Source organism: Zea mays, chromosome 5 (assembly GCF_902167145.1).
Source record: "Zea mays cultivar B73 chromosome 5, Zm-B73-REFERENCE-NAM-5.0, whole genome shotgun sequence".
In the NCBI taxonomy this organism is placed as follows: Eukaryota; Viridiplantae; Streptophyta; class Magnoliopsida; order Poales; family Poaceae; genus Zea; species Zea mays.
The window spans coordinates 43,059,930-43,080,430 of NC_050100.1; positions in this window are offsets into that span (position 1 = coordinate 43,059,930).

Sequence of the window (20,501 nt, forward strand, 5' to 3'; positions counted from 1 at the left end):
TTATAAACTTAAGCACACACTACAAGCCGGGGTTAGCGTTAGAAATATAAACGAGTCCGAAAGATAGGGCGAAAACAAATCACAAGCGAATAAGAGCGAATGACACAGTGATTTGTTTTACCGAGGTTCGGTTCTTGCAAACCTACTCCCCGTTGAGGTGGTCACAAAGACCGGGTCTCTTTCAACCCTTTCCCTCTCTCAAACGGTCACTTAGACCGAGTGAGCTTCTCTTCTCAATCAAACGGGACACTAAGTCCCCACAAGGACCACCACACAATTGGTGTCTCTTGCCTTGGTTACAATTGAGTTGGAATCAATAAAGAAGGAAGAAGAAAAGCAATCCAAGCGCAAGAGCTCAAATGAACACAAGTATCTCTCTCTCACTAGTCACTATTTGATTGGAATGATCTTTGGACTTGGGAGAGAATTTGATCTCTTTGTATGTGTCTTGAATGAAGTCTATAGCTCTTGTATGAGGTGTGAAGGCTGAAAACTTGGATGCAATGAATGGTGGGTGGTTGGGGGTATTTATAGCCCCAACCACCAAAGGAGCCGTTGGTGGAGGCTGCTGTCGCATGGCGCACCGGATAGTCCGGTGCGCCAGCGGACATTGTCCGGTGCGCCACCCACGTCACCCGGCCGTTGGGTTCTGACCGTTGGAGCTTCTGACAGCTAGGCCACCGGACAGTCCGGTGGTGCACCGGACAGTCACTGTTCACTGTCCGGTGCGCCTTCTGGCTCTGCTCTAACTTCTGCGCACATTGTAGCGCATTAACAACTCGTTGCAGACGACCGTTGGCATTGTGTAGCCGTTACTCCGTTGGCACACCGGACAGTTCGGTGCTACACCGGACAGTCCGGTGAATTATAGCGGAGCGGCTCCCAGAATTCCTGAAGGTAGCAAGTTTGGAGTCGGGTTCCCTCGTGCACCGGACACTGTCCGGTGGCACACCGGACAGTCCGGTGCGCCAGAGCAGGGCACACTTCGGTTGTCTTTTGCTCTTTTTATTTGAACCCTTTCTTGGTCTTTTTATTGGTCTGTTGTGAACCTTTGTCACCTGTAGAATTCATATTTTAGAGCAAACTAGTTAGTCCAATTATTTTGTGTTGGGCAATTCAACCACCAAAATCAATTAGGAAAAGGTGTAAGCCTATTTCCCTTTCAACCACGGCTTCTGGTAGTTGTTGTCCTTCTTCTTTTTCTTCTTACTGTCCTAGGGGACGGCACCCGAGCCACCCGACTGGGTAGCCCCGGTCTGTGGGACCGAGTGCCATGCACGACCCTCAGCGGCTGTGGCGCACTTGTCGGCCAGAGCGAAGAGTGTGGGGACAGTCTCCACGTTGTGCGTGGCCAACTTCTCCAACATTTTCTCATCACATACTCCCTGTCGGAAGGCCATGATGATGGAAGCATCAGAAATGCGAGGTTTAGTACCTCACACCTTGGTGAAGCGGGAGATGAATGTCCGGAGAGTCTCCCCGGGCTCCTGCCTCACTGCGTGGAGGTGGGCCTCTACGCTGTGCTGCTGGTAAGCGCTGGCGAAGTTCGCAACGAACCACGCGCAGAGCTCTACTCAGGAGTAGATTGATCCTAGGGCGAGATTCATGAGCCAAGTCCGGGCAGGTCCAGACAAGGCTACATGAAAATATGTCGCCATCACAGCGGTGTTTCCACCTGCTGCTGTGATAGCGGTGACGTACACCTGTATGAACTCCGATGGGTTTGACGTACCGTTGTATTTTTCTGGCAGGTGTGGCTAAAACTTGGATGGCCACAACATCGCGCGGAGATGATCCGCGAGAGCGGCGCAGCCTACGCCGGCCAATGGGACACCCGCTTGAGACCGAGCGCCCATTGGAGTCTGCGGTGCTACCGCAACAAAGTCTTGGTCGAGGTTGCGACCCTCGATATTTTGCCGGCGCTCGCGCGCCCTCTCTAAAGAGACTCGGGCGTCCTCTCCCGCACGCCTGCGGTTGAGCTCTGCCCGGAGGTCGTTGGTCTGTGCGCCCCTCACTAAGGGTGAGCGCACAGATGCCGACACCTCATGTTGGCATCGGGATGGTCGTGACCTCGATCTGGTCGAGGTAGAATGCGCCATGCCGAGCAATCGGTCGACATCGTCTCGCCACTGCTTATGGCCCCTGGTGAGGCCGTGGAGCTCGGAGGGTGTCGCAGCAACTTCCTAGCTGCTGACAACGCTCCCGGAGGTGCCCTAGACGGTGTTCGGGATGTCTGTGCAGTTGCATGCTGTCGTGCAGCGTGCACAGCAGTAGTGCCCGGCACTAGGCGGTTGGGAACCTATGGCGTGGAAGAAACAACTTCTTCCTCCACCAGGAAATCCGTTGAAGTCTCAGCGCGGTGCTCAACGATTTGCACCATCATACTGAGCGAGAAAACAAGCAAAAACTCAATGCCTTCCCCCTACCTGGCGCGCCAAATGTCGGAGAGGAAATTCTCCGGCCGGGTGGCGGAGTGCACCCACCCTAAGTCCTAAGATGTGGAGGGGGCTTAAGCATTTTGCTTGTTGCTAGATGTAGGAATGAACACGCAAGAGTTTAGAGTGGTTCGGGCCGCCGGAGCGTAATACCCTACTCCACTGTGTGTTGTATTTCTTGAGAGCTTGAGTTGTGTCTTGGATGACTTGGGTCTAAGTGTGTCTGTCTTGTAACGTTGCATGCCTCCTCCTTCTATAGCTAAGGGGGGCATGTACAAAGGTACTGAGCCCCGACATCTGGGCCCAGGGACATGATGGGTATAGCACTTGGAGCTACAAATGTTCACCGCTGGAGCAATCTTCTCGCGCCTTGACATCTGAGATCTACGTATCATCAGCGTGCCGGGGAAGCTTCTCGTATAAGGGATGATGAGCACAGTGTGCCGCGCGGCATGGGCGCACTGTTTGACAACAGACTGGATAGGTGCGCTGTCTGCAGGATGGCCCTGGCGTCGCCTGCCAGCAGAGTAGACATGACACATTAAATGCTGAGAGGGCACATCGCTTGTCAGCATGGTGGGAAGGCGGCGCGTCCTCTCCACAATAAATGTAGAGACCTCATGGCTTTAGAGGCCTTACGTCAGGCCCCGCCCGCTGGCTTATGTCATGGGCCACAAGTCACGCGGCAGCAGCGGGTCTCTGCCTGAGCGGGGAGCGCAAGTGCACAGGATAAGGCCTGGACACGTGTCAGCACCGCACCCTTGCTCATGCCGGGGTCCCCCCTGTCTCGGGACCCTGTTGTGGTCCGGTCCTTACTCGAAGGGACCTGGGGCCCATCCGAGGGACCCGGCATGCCTTCTTGGGAATCCCGGGCCGTAATCGGGGGTCTGGGTTGTGTGTACAGGGGTCCGGCGCTCCTCCGTGGAGGTCCGGTCCCAATGATACATCCTGGGGTGTATCACCTTTTCTCACCACGTGGAGCCCCTAGGCCTGCCCATGTGGTGGGGTTGGGTGCTGTTCACCGTGCGGCTAGGAGACGTCGTACGTGTACAGCGTCTTTATACTGTAGTAGGGGGTACCCCTGATTCAGGGTACCGACAATATGTTTTGTCCTTCCTCTTTGGTGAACCTAAACAATATCAACATACATGACTTAGGTATCATAAAGTTCTCATTAGCGTTTAATTGAAATTCATAAAGTAGTGCGTGCACCTCTTGCTGTAGCTTTTTAGCTCGGCTACGTGTAATTGGTCCATCAAAGACTTGGGTTGGTGATGATGTTGGTTGTACTTGAGTTGATGTAGCTTGATTTGGGGGTTGTAACATGTTGCTTAATGGTGTGGTCGAGCCCATACTTTGGTGTACAATGCTTTGTCTTTAGAGCTCTAAATAAAGTCTGTAGAGAAACACAACCTTTAGTTCTTAGTGGATAAAGCAAATTGTAGCACACAATATAAGCAAATAAAATTAAAGCACGCCATAAATTGAAATCACTACAACATTACCAGCTTTATAATATATTGCACTCTAAATCCTTTAAAAACCAAAGACCACTAGGATAAACTCCCTAGGAGCTAGTCCTAAAAAGATGTCAATAGACATCTGCACTCGCCAAAACATCTCATCAAAGAAATACCTGTAGGCTTCTAGGTTACCAACATGGCCAAGACCATCTATCAAATTTGTGAAATGGAGCACACACACCCAACATCATTCATATAGTTGAACAAATTGAGAGCTGTGAGGGGTTTGTCTCACTTACCAAGTACATGAAGCAACATGTTGTGAGTATGGAAGTCCGTATAAGATCATTTTCCCATCTCATGAACCCACTCAATCAATGAGGACTCCTCTATGGTCAGAAGTGTGTGCAATATTGCATTAAATGCATTTCTAAATGGGCGGTAGTCGAAAGTACTTGACCTGATGAACCTCTCCACAGTCTTCGCATCAACCCAACCTTCCTAGATGCACATATCAAGAGGTGGGACATCCTGTAAGAGGTAGAGCAGCCTTTTGTCTACCATCTCCTCAAACAACCGCCACATCGCCATCACCTCCCCACACTCGGTGAAAACCTTCATGACGAGGTTGTACATGCTTGTGCTATGTTGGTACCCCTCCTGCTGCCCTTTCCACATGAAGAAATTATACGCTGACTTTGGGTACCTCTCACGGTTCACACTGTCCACCGCACAACAATCCTGAATAGCACCTCCGTCACCGGATCAACGGACACCTTTGGACGCATTTCATCGAGCACCTAGTGGGTGCTGAACCCTGGGGGTTCCTGCAGTAGGATCCTAAAGATCTAGTCCGCCTCCAGCCTCACATCCCCAAAGAAACGCCTCCTATAATCGTCACAAGGGGAAAAGGAGCTGTCGTATCACGTGACGCATCTCAGGTTTTGGGAACGCCCGCTCAGCGTGCATGATGTCACACCCGGGTTTTAGGGACCCTATCGTGATCATAATCACGAGGTGCTGGGACCAAGTCTCACACATATGATGACTCATGGTACAGAAACGAATGTCACATCTTTACTATATAATAGGAGTTCTTGTACAAAATAAATAAATAATTACATCATATGAAGACAACGATCCAGCAACCCAAAGTTGACTAGGAGACAACGGCCTAGACCACTCACGAACTCATCCCAGCATCCTTCATACGCCTCATCCTGCGGTACCTGTCCTTGACCTGTGGGGGTGTGAGACAGCAAGGGTGAGCTCACATACGTTCAACGCTCAACAAGTTGTGGGGAATAATGTGCATGAACTCACCAAAGGTGGGAGCTCATGTGAAGTGTAAGGCTTACCAAAGAGGATGGATAAAGTTGAGCATTGGTTTTAAAGCTGGTCAAAATTTTAAGCAGTTGCTAAGTGTAAGTAGATACCAAAACTAGAGTAATAATAGATCAAAATTAATAATAAACCACAATGCGATGCAAATGACAAATTGAATTTAATTCCATAAATTAATCATGCGAGAGCCATGAGCTGCTCATGACCGCGAGCACGGCTAGTATACTAGTTTTACACTCTGTAGAGGTCGTACCCTTTACGCACAAGTCATGTCACCCAGTTGCCAAGGGGTCTAGAAGTCCCATTCATCTCTACCGAGGAGACGAGGCAAGGTAACACTATGAGGCCTTTACAAAGTTTCACTAGCTTCAGAAAACTCGCTACAGTTTCTAGGGAGCGCAATGCAAGAATCCCCCATCTGACCGCCATTGCAGCAAAATCAACCCGAGAACCTCCCTACACACCAACTCCCCTAGTGCCCTTGCCCCTTTCGGGTAAGGTAGTCCTCCACTAGGTTTCCTAATTAGTCAGCCAAGGGCGTCCCATTCCACCCTTGTGGTTGCACGTGGTTCTCAAGTTAAGCTCCATGTTCCAATTAACATAATAGTCTTATCATGAACAATAATTAAAACAACAGTATAATTGGAACATGATCATAATGTAATATCAACCCCAAAACCAGATAGAGCAATAGCATAACTACCCAAAAGTTCAGTAGTAAACACGGTGTGAGATAAACAAGTCTAGGAAAACCTATTAGGTCCCATCAGATTAACATGAGCATATCACAGTGATTAGCAGGAACATTATTGGGTAAAGAAAAGTGATCAAGGACACAACTTGCCTGAGACTTGAGATTCCAGGTACCACGATGGCCTTCAAGTGACTCGTAACCTCGCTACTAATCGTAGCAATACAAACAAACATGGCATAGGCAAAATTAACATCACATCAAATATAAGCACAAACTGCATAATAATGACCTACGCGTCGCTACGAGATCGTAGGTTCGAGAACGGCTAAAATCGTAGTTACGGTTAAAAAAAGATATAATATTCCCAAGTTAATGGTTAAACATTAAATTTTTTTTCTTTATAGATTAATATAAGTCAAAAATGTTATGACAAAAAACTAGTTTATCTTTAATTTAGTTTATAATTCGACTAGAGGTTATATTTTAGTCACACTACTATTATGGATATATTAACTTTGTTTAGAAGGTTTAATTCATTGAGCATAGGTTAAATGAATATTTATTTTTGAAACCATGTTATTTGATAAAGTAATGTTACAGAGACGTAGGCAACATTATTACAAAGCTAACACAATTTGAATGGAGTAAAACGATATTAAAATGAACAAGATATAATTTATCTAGATTTTTATTCATTTTTATATTAATTTTACACTCTAAAATGGTCTGCCAGGGTTTAATCGTAAATTCCCAGGGACCTAGATGTGAGGATCCCCATCCGACGAGGGACGATGGGTTTAATACTACGAAATCTGAGGTCCCTTTTGCAATTGCACCCAGACGAAAGGGTATGGTTATTTCTCGGTTGTTGGATCACCAATCTACGGATCGGATTAGATCAGGCTCCCCATGAAGAGGTATGGAGTGACATCCGTCTGATCAACTATCGGTATCCTGGATTTAAAATCACCTTATCGACACTGAACCGTTCACCCACGGATTAACGCGCCAGATCTGCCTGCCCGAACATGATGCCTACGGTCAACGGATCCATGATCTACGGCCAGAAAGCCCTTTTCTTCCTTGAACTACACCCGCCCTTGGATTCAAAGCCTATGGCCCCGATCAATTACCCGAAACGACATCCTAGGTTTTAATCAGGGTCATAGCCACAAGATCAGACAGTTGCGAGCCCATCACCTACCCGTGGCGGCCCCAAACGGTGGCGTACAGGACACCCACAGCGGAGCGCTCACTAGAGCTGTGCCCGCCAGCGCTCCAAAGCACTACCTGCTAATACGAAAGGTGCTACACGCAATAGAGACGAAGACCGAAGACAAAACAATTAGGGCCATTCTTACCAGTTGTATGGTTGTGGTGATGCCGACCCACAGTGAGAGCGGGCGCACCACCGAGGGATAGTTCCGGTGAGCGATTCCTGTGGCTCAGAGCACAATTCCGCCCAGGCATTGCTTCAACGAGCTTCGATATGCCCTAGCGATCATCTATGGCCACGCCACGGACACCGATCGACGGTGGCGGTGTTGGACCCCAGCCAGTGCGGCTCAAGCGCACGGTGAAGATCCTGTCGACGAATTCCACGCGCCCGAAAGTTCCTTGTTTCCAATTGACAGGTCTGGGAGAACCAATACATACAGGTGAACTACCATGGCTCTTACTCGATCGCCAATTGGGGGTGTGGGTGGGTGGGTGGCGGACTGGATCGCTCCTCCTAGCGCTAATGGCGGCTCGACACAATCTCTCTTTGGACGGCTCAAAGGGTAGGGCTGTGGGGCTGGGTCTTATACCTAGGGTCAGCGCCAACAACTCCTGCAATATCGCCATGCATTCGGTTGTGGAATCCTCGAGCTGAGCGGTGAGATTTTGCACGACGCTCGATCGGAGACCGCGTGAGAGGAGGGGGAAGAAGGAGGTGTACTGCTGAGTTGACCCCACTAGCAGCGACCGATGCTAACGCGTCGAGAGACTGCCCATCCGGGCCCGCCGGTCAGCACCCGCAGGCGCGATGGCACGAGTTGTGCCGGCGCTGGAAAGAGTGAGGGCGGGCCGAGGTGGAGATTGGGCCCAGAGCAAGGTTTGTCTTTTTATATATATATAAATACTAGGTGAGTGCCCGTGCGTTGCGACGGTGTACAAATTATTCGATAAATGTTAGTGCACAACAATTACATGGAAACGAACAACATATATATCAACCCTAATATCTCACATATGAGGAGTGGACATGTCAGTCAGTAATAGCAAGTGATTGTTCCCCAGAAGTCGTGAAAATAAGAGATGTGATATGAGAGACCGTTTACGAAGTGGAGTTTAAAATAAGAGATGTTAGACTGTTTGTTACACTGTTTATAAAGTGGAGTTTAAAATAAGAGATGTGATATGAGAGACCGCTGAAGATAGCCTAAACAAAAGTTCCCCTTATGCTGTGTGGTATTTTCTGTAAAATATTGATGTAATATCTAGCCGTTTTTTGTAAAAAAAACTGAAAGTTGTGAGTATGTACCCTATACTTCACAAAGAAGTCCTTGCAACTTACTATAATTTCAATAGAGATCTGTAGTGAAAGGTATTGCCCTTTTAGCAACTCCCTCATTAGCACAAGCACTTTTGACTGAACCAGTGTGACTGTGAGCATGTATCCTGCACACCACTACTGAAAATTTCAATGTAGATTCAGGCATGCAGCTCTCCCTTTATCCATGTTAATGTCAGCACACAATAATAAGGGAAAAATGCTTCTAGAGCCCTTATGTCAGTCCCCACCCACCTGAGATGAACCTGGTCCTAGTGGTTGATACGGAAGGTGTCAACATAGAGTAAACAAAAAAGACGCATTCAGCATGAGGGCTCTTAATAATACCCTTCATCTCTTATTCTTTTTTTAGATCAAGGTTTAACCCTGCTTTTAGAAAGCAAGTGATCCATACCTTCACATCTTATTCTCCTCAATTAGAATAGATTGTACGCATGCTCAGTGCTGGATATCGATGCTTTGCCTCGTCTCTTTTCTGAAAGTTAGGACCACCAGGCCCTTCTCTTGAAAGTGAAGTTTGGTAGTTGTGATATAGCTTCTAGTAACTGGTTTTGGTTCTTGGATCATATTAGTTAGGATGGATTTTTTGTGACCATATTCTCCATATTTACGTTGACATTTCATCAGGTATCATTTAGCTCCACACGTTTTCTAGGTGCTGGATACAAATGGGCATTTTGGTAACAGTTTGTTGTCTTCCAAGAAGGGCTTTTGTCTAATTAGCTATTGAACAAATGCATTATAAAAAGAGCTTGCTGTTCTGTTCTCAGTTCCCTTTCATGATAATATACAGATCATGCAGCTGCTTGACTTCCCCTGGAGTCCATGAAAGGGAATCTAGAACCTGTCAAATGTATCACTTTGAATGCTATGATCATTCGACCTCAAAACTGGTACGGACACACAACAACCATTTAAAGTAAAATCTATAAGAGCTTAGCATTTTATTTTATTTGATATGTAAAATGGTTCCTGAACAGGACCGCAATAAAAACCACATCATGTTGTTTTCAAGCAAAAAAGAACACATTTTGCTTAGTGGCAAAAAACAAACTGTTTTGGAATGCAAATTCGTGGTCAAACAAACTTCTCCGCATCACACCACTGGCAAAATTACATACTGAAATTTAGAAAAAAGTATAGGTGTAGTTGAGAGATCATGAGACGTGATCGAGGAGGAATCGAGTACTTGGCGAATTTACTTATATCGTGTATATAGTGGTTTTTTGAATGCGTATTGGGCTTCAGTTGCTTCAACAAAGACCACCTGACACACAAAAAATGTAATTCAAGATAAATAACCTCAAGTGGCAATATTTGTGCAATTTAGACATTCAAGATGGCAAGTGACAGAAGTTTTAAAAAAAGTTGAAAGTAGCCTAGAGGGGGGGTGAATAGGCTACACCTGAAAATTTTCACTAAAAACTTCGAAATAGGTTAAATTAAAGTTGCACAGGTGCAAACCGGTTTAGTCGATTTTAATCACAGCTGAACAAGTTTGAACCCTACTCAACTTGAATTTAATAATCTATTGAACAAATTCGAAGTAGTAAAGAAAATAGCTAAAGATTTGCCCTACACAAGAACTACTTGAATGAATAATATGAACCAACCACCGAATATGAAATGCTTATCAAGAACACACAAGAACACGCGATATAACCCGAGGTTCGGCAACCACCACAAAGGTGTCCTACTCCTCGTTGAGGAACCCACAAAGGGCCGGGTCTTTTCCAACCCTAATCCTCCACAAGCCGACCACAAAGGTCAAGGCAATCTCTTCTCAAATCTGCTCAAGGAGCGGGTGATACAAACTTCTTGGGGTCGTCCACAAATTTGGAGACTCCCAAGCAACCTCTAACCGTCAAGGAACACGAGGTTCCAAGAGTAACAAATCCGCACACGATTAAGTTTGCAACGAGCTCAAGAACAAGAGAATGGGAGAATCGAGATGAAATAGACAGCGAGTTCGATCGAGTTCACCTCACACCAAGGGTCCTTCAAATGATTGAAGGAGATGCGATTGCGGGTGTGAGAGGTGAAGTGAATGCTCTTGTTTGAGGGTTGGTCAGCCAAAGATTCGTGGGAGAGGCAGTAGTAAATGAGAGAGAGAGAGTGAGGGGGTATATAAAGGATCCCCCAAAAGCTGGCAGCCGTTGGGGGGAAAAGGGCAAAAACCGGTTGAACCGGTTTTCAAACCGGTTGAACCGGTTTCTACCAGGGGGATCCCGGTCCACTGGTCTACTCAGCCGGACACTGGACCGGTTTCAAAACCGGCTGAGTAGGGTCAAATTTCGGCTCAACCGGTTTCAGAAAAATATCTGCTGCGACTTTTCTGACAGCTCTGACTGTCAGACAGGTCAGAGCAGAGGTGGCAGGATGAACAGTACCAAAACCGGTTGAACCGGTTTCTGGACCGGTTGAACCGGTTTTGGGGGCTGAAACCAAACTTTGAGAATTTTGAAGAGAACTTAGGTGGAGACTTTGTGGGAAGTGAAATTTGTTTTTCTCAAGAGCATTCATGATCTGGAAAAGATGATCTCAAAGGAGTTTTCAAAAGAATTGAACTTGGCTCGTTTCACAACTTACTTAACCGTCGCGGATCCCTCTTAATTGTACGGCGATTCCTATGATTCAAGAATTTTAAACTTAGTACCGCCGACGTTTCATAGCACTTGGAGCACACCATTTGATGTGGAAATTTAAATCCGCTGTGCTTTATACTTTTATGCTCGTAGGATCTGTGCTTCTCCTGTCTGTAAAAATACTGTGTACACACTAGGAGCAAACTTGTTAGAATCTTAGTTTGTTTTGTCATTAATCACCAAAACCCTCAATTAGGGTTGATTGCACTTACAATCTCCCCCTTTTTGGTGATTGATGCCAAAACAAACTAGAATGGAAATAATAATTAAAAGTTACACATACTTGTGATAAAAGTCTTTTGTGTATATGTAGCTCCCCCTAAATATGTGCATGAGTTTTGCGATATTCACATTGACTTGATATGTCAATTTGCAACATATTTAGAGAGAGAACAATCAACACCATACACAAAAAAATGATGAGATATGAAACATAATTGAATATAAAGAGTAAAAGCACATTCAAGCTCATCATCGCATAGCATATGATATGAAAAAGGTCTACAGCTATTACAATAGTGAGAGCTCGTCTCAACACATCATCAAGTGTTTATGGCTTCCAAGCCATGCATGCAGCAAATAGTAGTTATTACAGACCAAGAGTTCATTACAAAAATAAAGTACTGAATAGTAAACGTTCTCCCCCTTTTTGGCACCAAGAACCAAAAAGAGAGAGAGAGACGCGACAAGCCACGAATCACCAGTGGGGAGGAGGTTGATGAGGAGCAAAGAGGTGTTGCGCCAGGTCGTAGGCAAAGTGTTCCTCTCCAGACTGGGCCGGAGGAGGAGCACTGCCAGACAGGTCCTGGGGCGGAGGGTAAGAGGACGATTGACCCGGATCCCCGCGATATGGGGGAGGGTCAAACTGCTCCGGATCATCAAAATAGGTTTCTTCTTCGACGTCATCGGCTGAAGAGAAAGGTACCCCATACGCCTGCTGATACCACTCATTCACATCTGGAGGAGGAGGGTGAAGAGGTACATCAGGAGAGCGAGGGGCGAAGGGAGTACCCAAAGCAGAAGCTTGACGACGAAGGTTGTCGTCGGTCTCCCGCTGACGTCGAGCCACCTCATGGACATCTGCGGCAATATTTCGGCACATGGAGAAGAAGGCCGCAAACCCGTGGGCCAGGCGGGCACCCATCCCACGTCCACGACCTCGACCACGACCACGACCACGTGGTGTGGGAGATCCGCGGCCAGGGGAAGAGCGCGAGGCACCACCAGCAGCAGCAGCAGCAGCACCAGCACCGGCAGACGGACCAGCAGATGTAGGACCACGGGAACTGGAGGGAGCTTTCCTGAGACGCCCAGCTGGATTGTTGGGATCAATCCAGAAGGGAGTGTATGACTGATGTCGGGTGCCTTTCTCAAATCTGAATTGGGTCACGACCTCAATCATCTTCATAATGAATGGGGCATGAAGACACCCCTTCAAAGGAAAGCAGGCTGCATGAATGATCTCCTGCCAAATCATGTCAAAGACATTAATCCTTTCTGAGCTGTTTGGTTTCATAAAAGAGAGCAAGACTTTGCTCTCGCCAAGGATGTCCATCTGATTTCCCCCTTTTGGAATGAGGGTCATCCTGCAGAGGGAGTTGATATAGCGATAATACTTGTGAATGTTGGTTGACTCCCAATACTTTCCAGACTCAGACAAATGAAGGTCCTTGGCTTCATCTCTTGTGGGCTGACGGAAATCATGAATCTTGATCCTGTCTCCAGATATATCCTCGTCAGAAAAACCAAGAATGTGAGCAAATCGATGATAGCTCACCTTGTACCAACTACCTTCAATGAAGAAGTTTAGATAAGGGTAGTTGTAATGGCTCTCCTCATCAGCCAGCTTTATCCAGAGAGTGGAATAAAATTGTGCAATCACTTCATCATTCCAATCATAATGGAATGTCATGATGTTCTTCATTTGCTTCCTTTCACAGGCCCTCAGTGCCTGTGACATCTCTGGGTCTCCAATTGCTTCGCAACCTTCCCAGTTAATATAACGTTGATGAAGGATGGGCTGATGCTTCTTGGGAAGAATAACTGAATTATAGAAATCAACATGGTGAAGAGTCCAGAAACGATTTCCATCGATCCTGGCATCGCGAATACGCAATACCGGATTTTGGAAACGCAGATCCTGGAGAAGTGCAGACCCTCCACTGGCCGTGAAGTCCGTGACTGGCTCATTGCCAGCACGCCGAGCCTCGGCCCGGTGGAGCACCAAGCCGCGAATCACAGGAGCCGACGCCGGGGGAAGATCAACCTCATCGTCCTTCCCACCGTCATCGTCACTTGCAGGCTCCCACGCCTGCGGATTCGTGGCAGGTCGAGACCTACCGGAGGGAGTCCGGGAAGTCCGACCCCGAGCACTTTGAGACCCGGAGGCCTCAGTACCCGGCATGACATTTCCACATCCGCGCCCTCGCTTGGATCGAGAGCGAGGAGGGGTATCACCATGGATCTCCTGTTCATCCGAAGAGTCGGATTCTACCACTGACGGGTTCCTTCGTCGCACCATTCTAAGAAATAAGAGATAGAACCTATGATGAGCAAGGATCAACCACGCTTGAGAAGAAACGCATAAGAGATTGAATCATGCACTTCAACCGTTCATATGAGCGGTTCAACTACAATGAACAATATCAAATCGCTAATCTCAAACAGTGTTTGTGACAAAATGAAGATAGTCTAAGTGTTGCAATCACTTAAACCAAAATGTACCCAACGAATGATACATAAGATAATCAAGAACGCGTAGGATCGAGTACAAGAAAATAACATAGAACAATACCTCGATCCGAAGATGGGGGGCAAGATCTCTCAACGAGAAGGAGGAAGATGGTGGAAACACGCCGGGAAGAACGGATCTCCAACCACACTTCCAAACGGGTGAGAGCTCGAGAGAGTTTGGAGAGGAGAGAGGAAAGACAGAAGTGGCAGCGGCGGCTGGAAACAGGGCTGAGAAGGGAAGAGAAGAGAGGGAGAGGTATAAAAAAGGAGAGGAGTCGGCCGCCAGAAAGCCGAAAACCGGTTCAACCGGTTTCAAAACCGGTTCAACCGGTTTCGGGTCAAACGGCGCAGTAAAAGCGCGCAGAAAACAGTGTTGACTGCGCGCAAAACCTGACAGTCTGACAGCACAGACTGCAAAACTGACAGCGCAGACTGCGCAGCTGTCAGCGCAGACTGCGCGCGGACTGACGGCGCGACGGCCAAAACCGGTTCAACCGGTTTTTAGACCGGTTCAACCGGTTTCCACCAGGAAGAAACCGGTTGAGTGGCCTACTCAGCCGGTTTACTCAACCAGATTTCAAATATTGCCTGGAAGGGCTGTAATATCACTTAGCAATTATGACATGAGATATTATAAAGATAAAAATGACATTTCTCAATTCATATTGCTCAAACAAACAATTTTCAATCATCAAATTTGATCAAAATTTTAGTTATTAAGTCACGTTTCGAGAATCCAAGATATTTAGCTCACTCCTAAGAAAACAAAACCTAGTCTCATCAAGGGGTTTTGTGAAGATATCAGCTAGTTGATTTTCGGTGCTCACATGAAAAAGTTCGATATCTCCTTTGGCTTCATGGTCTCTCAAGAAATGGTGTCTAATGTCAATATGTTTAGTTCTAGAGTGTTGCACTGGATTGTTTGCAAGTTTTATGGCACTCTCATTGTCACACAAAAGAGGAATTTTGTTAAACTCACAACCAAAATCTCTAAGGGTTTGCTTCATCCATAACAACTGTGCACAACATGCCCCAGCTGCTATGTATTCAGCTTTTGCAGTGGAGAGTGCAACACAATTTTGTTTCTTGGAACTCCATGACACTAAGGACCGCCCAAGGAATTGGCAAGTCCCAGTAGTGCTTTTTCGATCTACTTTGCAACCGGCATAATCTGAGTCAGAATAGCCAAGCAAATCGAAAAAGGAGCCTTTAGGATACCATAATCCTAGGTTTTGGGTGTGGACTAAGTATCTTAGAATTCTCTTAACGGCTACAAGATGACAGTCTTTAGGATTTGCTTGAAAACGTGCACACATACAAACACTCAACATAATATCAGGCCTAGATGCACATAAGTAAAGCAGTGATCCTATCATTGATCTATATAATTTTTGATCTACAGGTTTACCTTCCTCATTTAGGTCGAGATGTCCATTTGATGACATTGGAGTCTTGGCGTGCTTTGCTTTTTCCATGCCAAACTTCTTGAGCATATCTTGAGTATATTTAGTTTGGCATAAAAAGGTACCTTCCTTGAGTTGTTTGACTTGAAATCCCAGGAAGTACTTAAGCTCGCCCATCATAGACATCTCAAACCTGTTCGTCATTACTTTGCTAAACTCTTCACAAAATTTTTCATTAGTACTACCAAATATAATGTCATCAACATATATTTGGCACACAAATAATTCATTATCAACTTTTCGAGTAAACAAAGTAGAGTCAGCTTTTCCTATTGTAAACCCATTTTTAATTAGAAAATCTTTAAGACAATCATACCAAGCTCTAGGGGCTTGTTTAAGCCCGTAGAGTGCCTTGTGAAGAAGATAAACATGATTTGGCTTCTTTGGGTCTTCGAAGCCCGGTGGTTGCTCCACATATACTCTTTCTTGTAGTGGTCCATTTAGAAAAGCGCTCTTGACATCCATTTGATATAGCTTGAAATCATGGTTAGTGGCATAGGCAATTAATATTCTAATTGATTCTAACCTTGCTACCGGCGCATATGTTTCACCAAAGTCAAGTCCTTCCACTTGAGTATAGCCTTGGGCAACCAACCTTGCCTTGTTTCTTGTAACAACGCCATTTTCATCTTGCTTGTTCCTAAAGACCCATTTAGTCCCAATCACATTTTGTTTGGGTCTTTGGACTAAGGACCAGACTTCATTCCTAGTGAAGTTGTTCAACTCCTCTTGCATCGCAGTTATCCAATCCGGATCACCCAATGCTTCTTCAACCTTAAGTGGCTCAAGAGAGGAAACAAACGAGTAAAATTCACAAAAATTAGCTAAACGTGATCGAGTCGTTACCCCTCTCCTGATGCTACCCAGGATGTTGTCCACCGGATGATCCCTTTGAATTGAATGATGGACTCTTGGATGAGGCACTGATGGATGTCTTTGTATTTGCTCTTCCTCATCAGTTACTTGATCAAGAGGCACTTCACCATCAATATTTTCTTGTTCATCTTCTACCACTGTTGGCATCCTTTGATGATTTTCTTCGTGGTTTGGATGACTTGAGGTTGATGGGTTTGCTTGGGTGGAGACATTGTCACTCACCACCCTTGCACCCACATCAACTACCTCATTGGTCATCCACAAGGTTCCTTCTTCATCATCCCTTTCTTGAGGTCTCACCTCACCTATGGCAAGTTTCTTTATGGCCTCACAAGGTAGTTTTTCATTTCCTGCAGTGTCATTAGAAACATGCCCTTGCGAGCCATTAGACTCATCAAATGTCACGTCTATCGCTATTTCAACAAGACCGGTGGAATTGTTGAAAACACGATATCCATGCGCATTTGATGCATAACCAAGCAAGAAACCCTCGTCCACTCTAGGAGCAAACTTTGAGCTCTTGACTTTCTTGTTAAGAATAAAACATTTACAACCGAATACTCTAAAATAATCAACTTTAGGTTTGTTACCAGTGAGAAGCTCATAGGCAGTCTTTTTGTAGATCTTATGAAGATAGAGGCGGTTGATTGCATGACAGGCGGTGTTGACCGCCTCTGCCCAGAAGTTGTCAGGTGTCTTGTATTCATCCAACATGGTTCTTGCAGCTTCAATTAGAGTCCGGTTCTTTCTTTCCACAACACCATTTTGTTGTGGAGTGTAAGGCACCGAGAACTCATGCTTGATTCCCTCTTCTCCTAAGAATTCTTCGACACCTGTGTTCTTGAATTCCGTCCCATTATCGCTTCTCACTTTCTTGATTTTGAGCTCAAATTCATTTTGAGCTCTCCTCATGAATTTCTTTAAGATTTCTTGAGTTTCACCTTTGTCACTCAAAAAGAAAACCCAAGTGAATCGAGAAAAATCATCAACAATAACTAAACCATACTTACTACCACCAATGCTAATGTAGGCCACATGTCCGAAGAGGTCCATGTGAAGAAGCTCCAATGGCCTCTTTGTTGTGACCACATTCTTTGATTGATGTGGGACTCCATGTTGCTTTCCTGCTTGGCATGCGCCACAAACCCTATCTTTCTCAAATACAACATTTGTTAGTCCAATGATGTGATTATCCTTTTGAAGTTTGGCCAAATTCCTCATACCGACATGGGCTAGCCGGCGATGCCATAGCCAACCCTTGTCGGATTTTGCCACTAAACAAGTCTCAGGCGTCACTTTACTTGTTGTGAAATCAACAAGATAAAGCTTACCCTTCAAGCAACCTGTAAAGGCAACTGAGGAGTCCTCCCTTCTAAGGATTTTCACATCCACATCCGAAAATAAGCAATTATAACCCATTCCACAAAGTTGTGAAACGGACAACAAATTATAGCTCAAGGAATCTACTAATAAAACATTTGAAAGTGATTGTTGGTCAGAGATAGGAATTTTACCAATACCAATCACCTTACCCTTGCCACTATCTCCAAACACAATTTCTTGTGCTTCTTGAGTTAGTTGCAATGTATGAAACATGTCTTTCTCCCCGGTCATGTGATTTGTACATCCACTGTCAAGCACCCAACTTGACCCACCAGAGGAGTAGACCTGCAAAACAAGTTTAGGCTATACTTTTAGGTACCCAAATTGAATTGGGTCCTACAGTGTTAGTTATAGCCATGGGTACCCACACACTTCTTTTCATGACTTTTTGTTTAGTGCAGGCACCCACATATTTCACAACTAATTTCCCTGAATCCCAAGTCAACATATAATCACAAAGATATGAGTGGGAAATGGGAGCATTAGATTTTTGTCCACTTGAGGATCCCACTTCCTTCATCTTACTCTTTGTGGAACTCAAGTTAACCTTTACCTGAGATGACTTGTCATTTGAGGAGTGGATCCTCCCCAAGGCATCATATAGAGTGGTTCCCTCTATGAACTTGGGGAATCTCCACCCCTTATGCACTGTGCTAGGGTTTTCCTTGGATGAATTGAACCCAAGCCCCCTTCTACCATTGTTGGACTTAAGGGACTTGTACTTGGGTTCAACTTTCTTTAACCCATCATTGCTAGAGCATCTTTTCAAAATTTCTTTGACCTTCACCTGTGGGCTTTGCTTCCTTGCATGGTTAGTTAGACAACAAGAAGCATGATATTTGGCACAATGCTTGCAAGAATTATCATTAGAGCTAGACTTAGATTCAAATACTAAAGTGGGGGCATTGATGTTCTTGCAATTTTCAAGTTGCACTTGAAGTTCTTGATTTTGAACATTCAAGCTTAACATGCTTGATTCAAGTGCATTCTTTTCATTTGCAAGGTTATCAATAGAGGTTTTCAAGTTAATTACTTCTATATCTTTATTGTGAATCAACTCTTGAAGCTCTAGGTTTCTTTCCTTTTCAAGGATAAGCAAGTCTTCTTGAGCATCAAGAGTTGCCTTTCTTTTATCTAGCTTTTCCATTAATTTTGTGATAACATTGTATCCATTTAAGCCAAATTCTTTAATCATTTTATTTTTCATGGCAATTTGATCATCATTATCCTCATTTGAAAAATCATTACTAAATAAAGTTACCTTATCTCCTTTTGCCATGAGGCAAGTTGGAATGTAGGAGTCGTCTTGAAGGTTGGTGAAGAGTTGCGCGCTTGAGGTAGATTGGATGACCACATTTGCCACCACTTCCTCTTCCTCGGAGCTAGAACTCTCATCATCGGAGTTCCATTCTTCACCAATATGAGCTTGTCCATACTTCTTCTTCTTGAAGTATCCCTTGGTCTTGCCTCCCTTTTTAAACTTATCCTTCTTGTATTCCTTCTTGGCTTCTTGTTCCTTCTTGTTAGGACAATCCGCTATGAAATGACCGGTTTGGCCACATTCATAGCATGCCCTCTTCTTTCCTTTCCTTTGGAACTTGTCATTCTTCCTTACAAATTTCTTGAAAGTTTTGATGAACATAGCTGTGTCTTCATCACTTGAGCTATCTTCATCACTTGAGGTCTCGACCACTTTCTTTGCTTTGTGGTCTTTGCTCTTCTTGAGATTGTCTTGTTCATTTGTGATCAAGGCATGAGAGTCTCTTGTCTTGATGGGGGCTTCCTCGGACTCGTGTTGTTGAATTTTTGCAAATAGTTGATGAGGCGTCATGTCCTCATAATCATCACGATCCCTTATCATCCTTGCAAGACTTTTATCTTTCTCTTTATAAGCTCTCATGAACAATCTTGTGACTTTGGAGTCACTCCAATCTTCACTCCCAAGTACTCTTATTTTGTTGACCAATACCATCAATCGATCAAAGAGTGATTGGAGCGACTCACCCTTTGTCCAATCATACCTTGCAAGCTCACTTTCCAAAGCTTCAACTCTATGTCTTTTAGCTTTGGGATCTCCTTCATGTGACATTCTAAGAATGTTCCAAATGTCACGAGCATCTTCTCTTCCTTGAACTTTCCGGTATTCTTCCGGACAAAGACTTCCTTTGATTATGCTCACTGCTTGAGCATTTCGATGAACCTCTTGCATCATTTCCGGAGTCATCTCTTCTCCTTGGGCGGGCTTATACATACCTACATTAACAATCTACCAAAGACTAGGATGCACACCGATTAAATGCGACTTCATCTTGTCGGCCCACTCATCATAGTTCAACTCACTAAGAGTTGGTAACTTTCCAAGTGGGGCGGAAGAGAAGTTGGGAATATAATTTCTAGAGTAATCGAATTGAACTTTGCTAAAGTCATTACCTTTGCTTTTGGTAGATGATCCTTCGGTGTTGAGACTTACCTTGCTCAATACCTTAGACACCAAAAGGTCCACTAGATCGTCATTATAATCAAACGTTCCCTTACCTTTACCTTCTTCGGCCTTTCTTCTTGTTTCCTCTTCTTCGGCCTTTTTCCTAGCATCTTCCTCTTTCATTTTGAGGAACATTTTCTCGGCAATCTTCATGGCGAGGTCGAGGACCTTGGGGTCCACTTCCTCACCGGAAGATGTGACGGGGATTTCCTCGAGAAGAGGATCCACATGGTCCCGTTGTGTAGACATGATCGTTTCCTCACGCGGTTAAGCGTAAAACGAGGCACGAAGCTCTGATACCAATTGAAAGTAGCCTAGAGGGGGGGTGAATAGGCTACACCTGAAAATTTTCACTAAAAACTTCGAAATAGGTTAAATTAAAGTTGCACAGGTGCAAACCGGTTCAGTCGATTTTAATCACAGCTGAAC